The sequence below is a fragment of the Pongo abelii genome, chromosome X, assembly GCF_028885655.2.
Source record: "Pongo abelii isolate AG06213 chromosome X, NHGRI_mPonAbe1-v2.0_pri, whole genome shotgun sequence".
Lineage (NCBI taxonomy): Eukaryota > Metazoa > Chordata > Mammalia > Primates > Hominidae > Pongo > Pongo abelii.
The window spans coordinates 39,200,266-39,212,707 of record NC_072008.2 but is presented as its reverse complement, the minus strand read 5'-3'; positions in this window follow the sequence as shown (position 1 = coordinate 39,212,707).

The window sequence follows — 12,442 nt, the reverse complement described above, 5'->3', positions numbered from 1 at the left end:
ACAAGCACAGGGCAAAGCCCTTCAGAGACTCTGAGACAAGAGCTCAATCTCGTTCCACGCTGATAAATCATTCAAGGTGTCCCCATGCCCATTTTGCAACGCCACCATTCATAAACTAATTTGACTTGAATCTAGCTAAAAACAAAGGGAAGCAATTGCTTTAGAGTCTGGAACCTGGAATCATCATGGTGCAACTTTGGAGAGGGTCAACCTTTCCAATTAGGGAATGTGGTCTTTAGGATTTGGGATCAGACGAGATCTTAGGGAGTCTTCTGTTCTGCATCTGGGAGATTTTTCATGTCACTCCTTGGCTTCTGCCTTCATAAAACAAAGAAGTTTGTCTTGATGGCCTTGAAGACCTCTTGTAGTTGCGAAGTTTAATGCTTGCAGCTAAAGCAGAAGCCCAGGTCTTGCTTTGTGACATGTCAGACAAATCAATAGTGGGAAGAAGTTTCAATAATGTGATCACAGGCAGAATGCAAATGCTTCAGCACAACTTACAAGCACATTTTTTCCTTCCTCCATCCCCTTTAGTGAAGGCCCAAAATTCTGGTGTGTAAGAAGGTTTTAGGAGGAAAGGAATGTCAACTTGGCATAGGCTTTGTATTCTGAGGGAGATAAAGTGTACTCACCATTTTTCAAAAGGAATATGATGTATGTGTGACACCCTGAAATAAGTAGATCTTGGAAATAATTTTCAATCTTTCCTGGTGGAGTTGTTTGGGGTTTCCTAGTGCTTCCTGTATAAGCCATTTTAGATTGTATACCAGGCATCCCCTCCTCCTAACAGCAAAGCAGGAAGAAAGCAGCTTTCTGAGAGAATGAACCTCTCCCCCACCCCTTTGATGCAAGAATTCCCTCATCAGTTAAATGGAGAATCAGCTCACCCAGTGAATTCTAATAAGGCAGCCGGCTTAGCTGTCAGTAGTCCTCCCTGCTTAAGATGACAGTAAGCAAGGGAAAGAATTGCACACTACGCGTACCAAGCAGTTTACCTTCCCATGCCGAGGGACAGGAACATCAGAACAGCTTCCAATGGGGCTGGGCTCACTGACAAACCCAACAGCAAGGAACACTGGAGCAAGTTACCCTGGGTTTAAGGACTCCTGCAAAATACAGCTGGTATAGAATGGCAAATTTAAGAAATTGATTAAGATTCATCCTGATTAATCTGATGAAAATCTGGGTTTTGAAATATAGATATATCTAGGAACTAAATTGCCCTAAAATAAGATACAGGAAATATATAGATATACAAAAGCGCCCTTTGGATGCTGGCTTTGAATTGAATGGGAAACATTTCAACTTTAGTATTAAGGGCAACGAGTGAAGGTCTGTTTTGCTATTAGTTGAGAAAGCAGGGAAACCACTTACAACGACGACGCTGAGAAATCCATAAACAAGGCTGGAAGCAAAGTGGCAGGGGTCCTAGACTGACCTTGGCCACTGGTTTTGTTGCTTGAGAAAAAACAGATAAGCACCAGGCCTATGCTTTTGAAACAAGGGAAGATGGTGAAATGTCAGATGGACATGTACCCCAGGAATAAGCATAGCACATCTTGCAAAAGCATCAATCTTGATAACTTTAAATTATGCTTCTTTTTAATTTGAAAATTGACTTCGTGAGATAGAAAAAAAAAATTTAAGTGTACATGAGTTTTAGCAAATGTAAATACCCGTACAAACACCACCACAATCAAAACATGGAAAATTTCCTCATCATCCTCCAAATTTTCCTTCTGCTTGTTCACAGTTAGTACCCCCTCAATGTGCTCCTTTGCATCTGGCTTCTTTTCTTCACCATAAGTTTTGAGATTGATCTATGTTGTTTTGTGCATCAGTTCTTTCTTTTTTATTGCTAGGTAGTATTCCACTGTAAGAACACAGCAGAATTTTTTAAAACCATTTCTCATGATGATAAAAATTCAGGTTGTTTCAAGTTTTGGCTGTTAGGAATAAGGCTCCTAGAATATTTGTGTGCAAGTTTTTATGTGGACATGTTTCATTTCTCTTGGGTAAATATCAAGGAGCAAGATAACTGAGTCTTAAGATAAGTCTATGTTTAATTTTATTGAAAACTGCTAAACTGTTTTCCAAAGTGGTTCTATCATTTTATACTCCCACTAGCCATGACTTATATTAAATGCAAATGGAGTTGAGCACCATCATATATGGGGATTCTACATCCAGTATGTGAGCAATATTCAATTTCCTATGAAAAATCTCTTAAGGAATTCACCAAAGTATCATATGCATGTTTAGGAGTTTGCAGCTTTGTGCTGTGGGTATGCATGCATATTGCACATTCAAAAATATGCAAGTGTACCTGTATATTATTTATAGTAATAGATAACTGATGTGGTTTGGCTGTGTCCTCACCCAAAATCTCATCTTGAATTATAATCCCCATAATCCCCACATGTCAACGGCAGGACCAGGTGGAGGTAATTGAATCATGGAGGCATTTTCCCCCATGCTGTGATGATGAGTGAGTCTTACAAGATCTGCTAAGCATCTGGCATTTCCCTGCTTGCACTCATTCTCCCTCCTGCCTCCCTGTAAAGAGGTGCCTTCTGCCATGACTGTGTTTCCTGAGGCCTCCCCAGCCATGCAGTACTCTAAGTTAATTAAACCTCTTTTCTTTATAAATTATCCAGACTATGGTTATTTCTTCATGGCAATATGAGAATGAACTAATACAGTAAATTGGTACCAAGGTAGTAGGGCACTGCTACAAAGATACATGAAAATACAGAAGCAACTTTGGAACTGGGTAACAGGCAGAAGTTGGAGTAGTTTGGAGGGTTCAGAGGAAGACAAGAAAATGTGGGAAAGTTTGGCACTTCCTAGAGATTTGTTGAATGGCTTTGCCCAAAATGCTGATAGTGATATGGACAATGAAGTCCAGGCTGAGGTGGTCTCAGATGAAGATGAGAAACTTGTTAGGAACTGGAGTAACGGTCACTCTTGCTATAACTTAGGAAAAAGACTGGAGGCTTTTTGCCCTTGCCCTAGAGATCTGTGGAACTTTGAAGTTAAGAGAGATGATTTAGGGTATCTGGTGGCAGAAATTTCTAAGTGACAAAGTGTCCAAGAAGAGGCAGAGAATAAAAATTTGGAAAATTTGCAGCCTGGAGATGCAATAGAAAATAAAAGCCCATTTTCTGGGAAGAAATTCAAGCCCACTGCAGAAATTTGCATAAGTAACGAGGAGCCAAATGTCAATTACCAGGACAATGGGGAAAATATCTCCAGGGCATGTCAGAGACCTTCACAGCAGCCTATCCCTTCACAAGCCCAGAGGTCTAGGAGGGAAAAATGGTTTCCTGGGCTAGGTCCAGGGTCCCCCTGCTCTGTGCAGCCTTGGGACATGGTGTCCTGCGTCCCAGCTGCTTGAGTCCCAGCTGTGGCTAAAAGGGGCCAAAATACAGTTCAGGCTGTTGCTTCAGATGGTGCAAGCCCCAAGCCTTGGAGGCTTAAATGTGGTGTTGGGCTTGTAGGTGCACAGAAGTCAAGAACTGATGTTTGGGAACCTCCACCTAGATTTCAGAGGATGTATGGAAACACCTGGATGTCCAGGCAGAAGTTTGCTGCAGGAGTGCAGCCCTGAGGAGAACATCTGCTAGGGCAGTGTGGAAGAGAAATGTGGGTTTGGACCTCCCACATAGAGTCCCCACTGGGGCACTGCCTAGTGCAGCTGCGAGGAGAGGGCCACCATCCTCCAGACCCCAGAATGATAGATCCACTGAGAGTTTGCACCGTGTGCCTGGAAAAGCCACAGACACTCAACACCAGCCCATGAAAGCAGCTGGGAGAGGGGCTATAGCCTGCAAAGCCACAGTGGCAGAGCTGCCCAAGGCCATGGGGGCCCACCTCTTGCATCAGCATGACCTGGATGTGAGAAATGGAGTCAAAGAAGATCATTTGTAACTTTAAGGTTTAATGACTGCCCTATTGGATTTCAGACTTGCATGGAGCCTGCAGTCCCTTTGTTTTGGCCAATTTCTCCCATTTGGAATGGGTGTACCCCCATCGTACCTAAAAAGTAACTAACTTGCTTTTGATTTTACAGGCTTATAGGTGGAAGAGACTTGCCTTGTCTCAGATGAGACTTTGGACTTGGACTTTTGGGTTAATGCCAGAATGAATTAAGACCTTGGGGGATTGTTGGAAAGGCATGACTGTGTTTTGAAATGTGAGGACATGAGATATGGGAGGTGCCAGGGTTGGAATTATATGGTTTGGCTATGTCCCCACCCAAAATCTCATCTTGAATTGTAATCTCCATAGTCCCCAAGTATCATGAGATGGACTTGGAGAAAAGTAATTGAATCATGGGGGCAGTTCCCCTTGCTGTTCTCATGATACTGATTGAGTTCTTATGAGATCTGATGTTTTATAAGCATCTGGCATTTCCCCTGCTGTGAGTCAATTAAACTTCTTTTCTTTATAAACTATCCAGTCTCAGGTATTTCTTCATAGCAGTGTGAAAACAGACTAATACAATAACTATATTATATGCAATATAATTCTGTATAGTAAGAGATAGAAATATAATAATACAATAAAAATAAAAACTGAATGAATAATGTTTACAAATCTGTTCTCAATGTTTGCAAATTATGAATCCGACAAAGGATTGATATCCAGAATCTATAAGGAACTCAAACAAATTAATAAGAAAAAACAATCCCATTAAAAAATGGTCAAAGGACATGAATAGACAGTTCTCAAAAGAAGACATACAAGCAGCCAACACCCATATGAAAAAATATTCAGCATCACTAACCAGAGAGATGCAAATCAAAACCACAATGAGATATCATCTCACACCAGTCAGAGTGGCTATTACTAAAAAGTCAAAAATAACAGGTGTTGGTGAGGTTGCAGAGAAAAAGGAATGCTTATACACTATTGGTGAGAATGCAAATGAGTTCAGCTACTATGGAAAGCAGTTTGGAGATTTCTCAAAGAACCTATAAATAGAGCTACAATTCAACTCAGTAATTCTATTACTGAATAAATACCCAAAGGAAAATAAATCATTCTATCAAAAAGACACATACACTAGTATGTTTATCACAGCACTATTCACAACTGCAAAGACATAGAATCAACCTAGGTGCCCATCAGTGGTGGAATGGATAAAGAAAATGTGGAACATATACACCTTGAAATACTATGTAGCCATAAAAAGGAATGAAATCATGTCTTTGCAGGGATATGGATGGAGCTGGAGGCCATTATCCTAAGTGAATTAATGCAGAAATAGAAAACCAAATTGCAGAGATTCTCAATGAAAAGTGAGAGCTAAACACTGGGTACACATAGATATAAAGATGGAAATGATAAACACCAGGGACACCAAAAGGTGGTGGGAATTTGAGGTAATGCACAGGAGGTGTTCTGAAATCATCCACATTTATTCAAATGGTAGTCTCTCCACACCTGCCTATGTATTTTTGTGCTTGTGTATCTCCTCCCTTTACAGGTGGAGATGACTAATATATGTAGTTAAACTCAAGTAATTTAAATGAGTATATGATGTGATTCCATTGTATGTTACAAAGTGGAACTTTGCAAAATGACTGTTGAGATAAAGCATAGGTCAACTTTGCATTCAGGCCATTTCCCAGACCTACCAAGATGATAGCAGGGGTGGGAGTGGTGAATATAGCTTCACTGTTATCTGCTGCTGATGATGATTCAGAGAAAAATCTGAAGCTTTCATGTTTTTCAAATTTGAGTAAAGTACAGTCCTTTCTGAGGGAAATTTTTTTCTCTTGGATGTGCATTATTGAATAATAGTATTTAATTAAAATATTGCTTATTATATGCAAACTTAAGACCACAGAATTCTTATATTATCAATTGTCTACATCCTTGAAGCCCTTAAATATTTACAAATTAATATAAATAGAACTGTAACACTAGTACAATTCCAATTAACAACATTGGTTTGAAATAATGGATAATATTGTTTTGCTGAAACTAAACTAAACTGGCACTGAGAGTATGAGAGAGGACATTATGCCTACACAACCACAGGTCAAACAATGGCTTAATTTTCCTAGTACTTTGCAAATTATTTTCAAATTACTAGGAAACCTTGGCTCAAGCAATGTGCATTCAGTGCAAATGCTTCATTTACATATAAGGTCTGCCTTTGTGATTTTCTTATTAGGCCAAGACAAGTTAAATAGAACGACTTAGCATCAATTCAATGATGAACACACACACACACACACACACACACACGCACACACACGGAGAATGTAAATGTAAATGGGGTACAGGGACTGTGTTCGTTTGATCTCACCCTCATATTCCCAGGCAGGGAGGGATGGAGAGAGGAATGAAGGCCCCAAATAGAAATTACGAGGCTGAACACTTAGGTCAGTTTTTAAAAATGAGACTATTGTCATTTCAAAATAATTAAGTATTTGGGGCTAATTAGACAAAATAACAACTTCAGAAAAGAAAACCGAAGCTCTTGAATTCCCATTTGGCCTTTGGCAAGTGTGGACACAATCAGACACAGTCTGCAGCCCTTCTGAGGGGAGAGCCTGGGAAAAAAACAGCAAAGCTGCAAGGACAAGGGGGAAATTAATCAAGAAATATTGAGAAAGCCTGGGAATATGACATTGCTAGTGATGTGTGGTTTGTTCAACAAACAAATAAGAAGGCTCAAGGGAAATGAAATTTCTCAAGACAGAAGACCAGATGGGCCTTGTCAGTGAATGTGGAGCAAAAACAAAGAAGCAAAACCATTTCTGATGGAAGGATGGTCAGCATAGAAGTTTAGGGAACACTTGAAGAGAATACAATAAAGATCCCTCAGAATTTGAGTAGGATGTTGTATTTCTAAAGTATTTCCACATACAACTCCCTTGTATGGTAAATAAGGTAATGTAAAACAAAACTAACATTCTAAGCACCCCCAACTAACTGAATGGATCCCCTTTCTCAGCCAAAAGCATTCCAAAGTTTACCTGAAAAACTAGTTCAGGCCATGATGGGAAGCGGGGTGGGGGGGCAGGGTGTTCAGACACGCCTCATTGTACCCTCCTCCCTTTGGAATTCAGGCACAACTGACCAGCACTAAAATTAAAACAGAGACCTTAACACTGACAAAGCAGACTCTTTGTAGCAGTAAAATACCAACATTACAGACAGCAGGCTCTGGAAGAAATTGAAGTATTTTACCTCAGAACATATATTTGACATATTTTGAAATGGCCCTGCAATGCTGTGTCTTGTGGGGAAAATCTACATTCTGTAGCGAATCCCCTTTCCTTCCCAGGTCTGTTTCCTGATCCAGGAGAGAATTAGCTAACAGTCTGGCACCTTCTAAAGTCTGATAAGAAACATTTATAAGCTATTCTCTCTGAAGCCTGCTACCTGGAGGTGGTGGCTAATGTCTGTAATCCCAGCACTTTGAGTGGCCAAGCCCAAGAGTTCAAGACCAGCCTGGGTAACATGGCAAAACCTCACCTCTACAAAAAAAAAAAAATACAAAAATTAGCAAGGCATGGTGGCACACACCTGTAGTACCATCTACTTGGGAGGCTGAGGTGGGAGGATCACCTAAGTCCAAGGAGTTCAAGGCTGCAGTGAGCTGTGATCATGCCACTGCACTCTTACCTGGGTGACAGATCGAGGCCTTGTCTCAAACAAAAACAAAAAAAGAACTTGGTCACCACAATCTCTTATTTTAACCCAGACATCCCCATCTATTGATTCCAGGTCTTTAGATAATACCTTAACTCTTTCAACTAATTGCCAATCAGGAAATCTTTAAATCCCTCTATGACCTGGAAATCCCCACTTCGAGTTGCCCTACCTTTCCAGACCCAACCAATGTACACCTTACATATATTGACTGATGGCTTATCCCTCCCTAAAATATATAAAATCAAGCTGTACCTCCACCACCTTGGTCATATGTTTTCAGGATCTCCTGGGGCCGTGTCCTGGGCCATGGTCACTCATATGTAGCTGAGAATAAATCTCTTCAGATATTTTACAGAGTTTGACTCTTTTTGTTGGCAGTAAATGAGCTCCCATTTACAAAAGAAGAAACTTAGGCTCTCAAAGGTCAAATATTTTTCCCTTGGTCACAAAGGGAATCAGAAAAGAAGAACTTGAGCTGAGGTCTCCTGCATCATGGACCCTGCTCTTGCCAACACCCTGAAGATCAAAGAGCTAGAGGCAATATCAGGTAGTAGTTAAGCATATGGGCTTACAATCAGACAGCTAAGAGGCTGAAACCACTGCTTACTGGCTGGGGGAGGCACCTGGCATAATCCGTTATCAGCCTTTTCTTCACAAAACGAGGTCATGCACATGACAGAGCTCAGTGCCTGGCACATAATCAGTTCTCTTTAAATATAGCCATTACAGTGTTAAGACTATATGGATTATGCAAACCAATATAGATGAGAGTGGACAATCCCTATGTAATCATTGTAGGTATTAGGTACCAAAGCATTCTGGGATAGATATAATAGTGCATGTTTTGAAAACAAATTTCACATAATAAAAGAACTATAAGAAAAAAACGATAACTTGTTGAATATTTAGTATTAAGGAGTGAAAAATGATAGTTGTAACCAAAAGGGAATAAAATGAGAATTGGGGGCCAAATTGAACAATGAGATTAGACTGGGAAAGTCAACATTCACAATTACTCTTTTATATTGCCATTCAAATATCTCACGTTTAAAAGAAAGATTAGTTGATAGATGATTTAAAATTGCATCTTACTGTGAATGTAAGAAGATTCAAATGAAACATGTAGGTATTTCATGCATACTATATTAAGGAGGAAATGTCTAATGGGTAGATAAAAGACACATTTTGTAAAGCTTTCCTCAGGTTGTTTCAATTCTACTCTATTCTCTTCTGAAGACCCCATTCATTGAGCATCCATGTGCTCACATTAAACTGCTTTGGTCCTATGTGCTAAGCACTTTGCTAAGTCCTGGAGATCAAAGATTTAAAAAGCCCAGCCCTGGCCTTTCAGTTTAGTAGTTGATTCAGAGATGTGGACACGTAGTGCTAAGACACTGTGATGGTGCCATTAGATGACCTGTCTAAAGTGCTTAGGTGCCCAGAAGAAGATATTTGGTAGACTGAATTGTTGGCCCCAGTTATTCACTACTCTTATCAAACACCTACATATACAACCTTGCCATGGCCTCTCTGTGAGTGGGGTACCTCCCTGCCCCTAGACTTTGGGCTTAGCCATTTAACCGACTTGGGCCAATGATGAATAGATGTGATGTTAGCAGAGGCTTGAAATGAGCTTACACTCTTGTGCTTCTCATTGCCATGCAAAGAACATACTGAGTATCTTCCACAGGTCCAAGCAGGATGAGAAATGAGAGGAGCAGATTCAGATCCAACCAACAGCTGGGAACCAAATCCAGCTGAACCCAGCCTGCATTAGCTAACCACTAGCCAACTTACATACACTTAAGCAAGAAAGAGCTGATTGTTTTAAGCCACTGTGTTTTGGGGTGTTTTGTTATGCAGCATCATGGCAATAGCTGTCTGAGATAGGCCATGGTGGATATGACAGGGATGTACAGGGATAGTGCTTTAGTGTGGCTCTTCTCTGCCAACATTTTCTTCCCACACACCCTCCACTAAACACATAAGCACATACTCCAAAGAAGAGTTGCAGGAATTCTTGCCATTGCCAGTCCTATAAATAAGACTTTTGTTTGGATTACGTTGGGGTAATGCAGGGCCCATGTATTAACCTTTCATGGATATCTCCAGAGTAAAAAGAATGAGGAATAGAATCCCAAACCTCATCCAATCTACATATCCCTTTCTTGTTGCTCTTTATTAAAATTGATGACCCCTTCAGAAAAAGGTACATACATGGTGCTGACTCTAATACAGTCATAGCAGCCCCATCAACCATAAAAAGCTAGAGATGGATTTCCCAGGAGGAATAAGCTGGTTTCTGTGACTATGGCCAAATTTTGAAAAGTATCTTACAACTATGAGTAATGCGGAACTTAAGTCATGGATGAAAAATGTTAACTTACATATCTCTCCTAACAAGTAGATAGCTGCTGAGGAGAGGCTGGGGAGAGTTCATACAGGGCAGGCAGAGTGGTGAGAAAAGTGGTAAGAAAAATCTATCTCATGCTATAAAGGAATATGGGACTATTCCTTCCAGAGCATAGAATAATATAAGATGGTATGCATTTCAGAAGCAGAGGTTTTTGTTAGTTAATTTAAAAAAAAGAATTTAAGGAGAGGATTTCCAACTAAGGCAGATGAGTCCCACAGTATTAATACAGTTAAGCAAATATTGGAGGATCATAGGAAATGGGGTTGAATAAATTACATGTTTTATCAGACATCTTTGGGCTTTGAAATTGCTGACAGTCCACTGCAGAATATTAAATCTCACATTTCTCAATTTTCCTTTTTATTGATGTTGAGGAGGAGGTTGTATATGAACATTTTTCTACTAACATTTATGTAATATTTATTTGTAAATGTGTCTTAAGCCAGCTTCCTCCAGAAGCCAACTCTGACACAAGGATTTGGGTGCAGGTAGCTTATTTGGGATGTGATCCCAGGAAGTACTGGTCCACTGGTTGGGAAGTGGGCAAGTGACACAGGGAAGGGAAAGAAGCCAATACAGGGCTCATTCATTGCCACAGTTGCAAACCTGGCCTCAGTCCTGCTTAGGACCTCTTGGAGATGGTGTAGACAATTTCCCTGTCTGAGAAGAAGGAAGCTAGAGTATTTTCAACGAACTCTCATGCGGTGTTAGCTGAGGGATGTTTCCAGGGGTGTTAACTTCCCAGCACTTCCAATATGCCTCATGAGCAAGGCCTAAGACAAAACCTTTGGGTACAGGGCTTCTGTTTCCAACAGTAAGATGTCATTGGGTGTATAGGACAGTGAGTGCTCAGGAGACATAGGCCAGCCACCAACAGTGTGTGCTGTGTAGCACATAATTAAATCCATGTGTCAATGAAAAACGAGTTATATTTGGTTAGAAACTGATGATGAAAGCGTCCACTTGTCTAGCCCACCAGTATGTTCTTTTGGACCACACTTAGAATCAGGTTTGAATTACAGAAACCTCTTAGTTACTGGACTAGGATCAGGTCCTGGGAGGAGCCAAGGTAGCCCAGGAGGATAAAAAAGCAGCACTGTACAATCAGATCCTAAGTACTTCAATATTTTATAAGCCAGGAAGACTGGACCCATGTTTATCTGCTGACTGTTGGCCCTGAGCTAAGCAACTTGTCCACAGACACAAAAGAAAGAGGTGCAATGGGGATTGGAGTGTACATCTGCCTGACTTCAAACTCCCTTCACCAGACTGCCACAGGGAGGACCCTGAATGATGCAGACCCAGGTTTTCCTCCCTAGAGAGGAAAGAAGCCACACACTCTGTAAGAGGAAGGGCTCTGAAAGACAAGGGAGTATGGAAGGCTTCATGACACTAGCCAGGGGTTTCTAGCCTTTCTTGGCTGAGGAAGCCTTTTAAGAGTCCCAAGAAAACCATGGATCCTCTCAGAAACAAACTCAAATGCACAAAACAGGGAATATCATTTCAAGAGCCTCACAAATCATTGGAAGCCTCTCTGTGGGTCCCAGGTTAAGCTACCAGATGCCAGGAAGGACTCAAATTATGTGGGTTGTGATTTTGGGTACTTCCAGAAAGAATTTTCAAATTTTAGAAAATTCCCTAGGAAAGGGTCTCTTTTTATTAAGATTATCTGTCTCCAACTAGCAGTTCTCTTGTGAGGCCTACAATTGCCACCAGCCCAACAGATTCAAGTGGCACAAAGGATTCCAGATGCTAATTCATGATTAGATCAGGTGGGCTTCTTCTGACTCCCATTTAAACTACAAACTCTGCCTGGCCAAACTAGGTCAATCAATGCCACAGAGAGGTTATCTCAAATTAAAAATTAGCTGGGACCAAGGAACATACCTAATTGATTAAGGATCTTATCAGATCCAGGACTAAAGCATTAGAAGCAATGTGAGTGGCAGAGATCCATACTCCAAAATAGAGGTCTTCTCCATCCTTGACCCCTTATTTAGAAAGTTGCTGTTCTGAGAAGGCAGAAATCCCAATTCAATCAATCCAGACAGTCCTGGTGCCATATCCCTGTGGCACCCACAGTTCACTGTGATTCTGGACAAGTTAGGTTATCTTCCAATCCTCACTTTTCATATCTGTGCAGTGGGTGAACACTCCTTTCCTTATAAGGTTGTCGTGGGAGTTAAATGGAAAACGAAAGTGCCTGCCATATACATCTGTTACCTTCATTTCAGTGTGTCTTGGTTTTAATTCCCTTATTATCGTCATGGTCTTGTTCCAAAATAGAGTATTGATACACAGATTGAACAAAAAAGTGTTTCTTCGATTACTCCTGTGTTCATATGCTGCGCT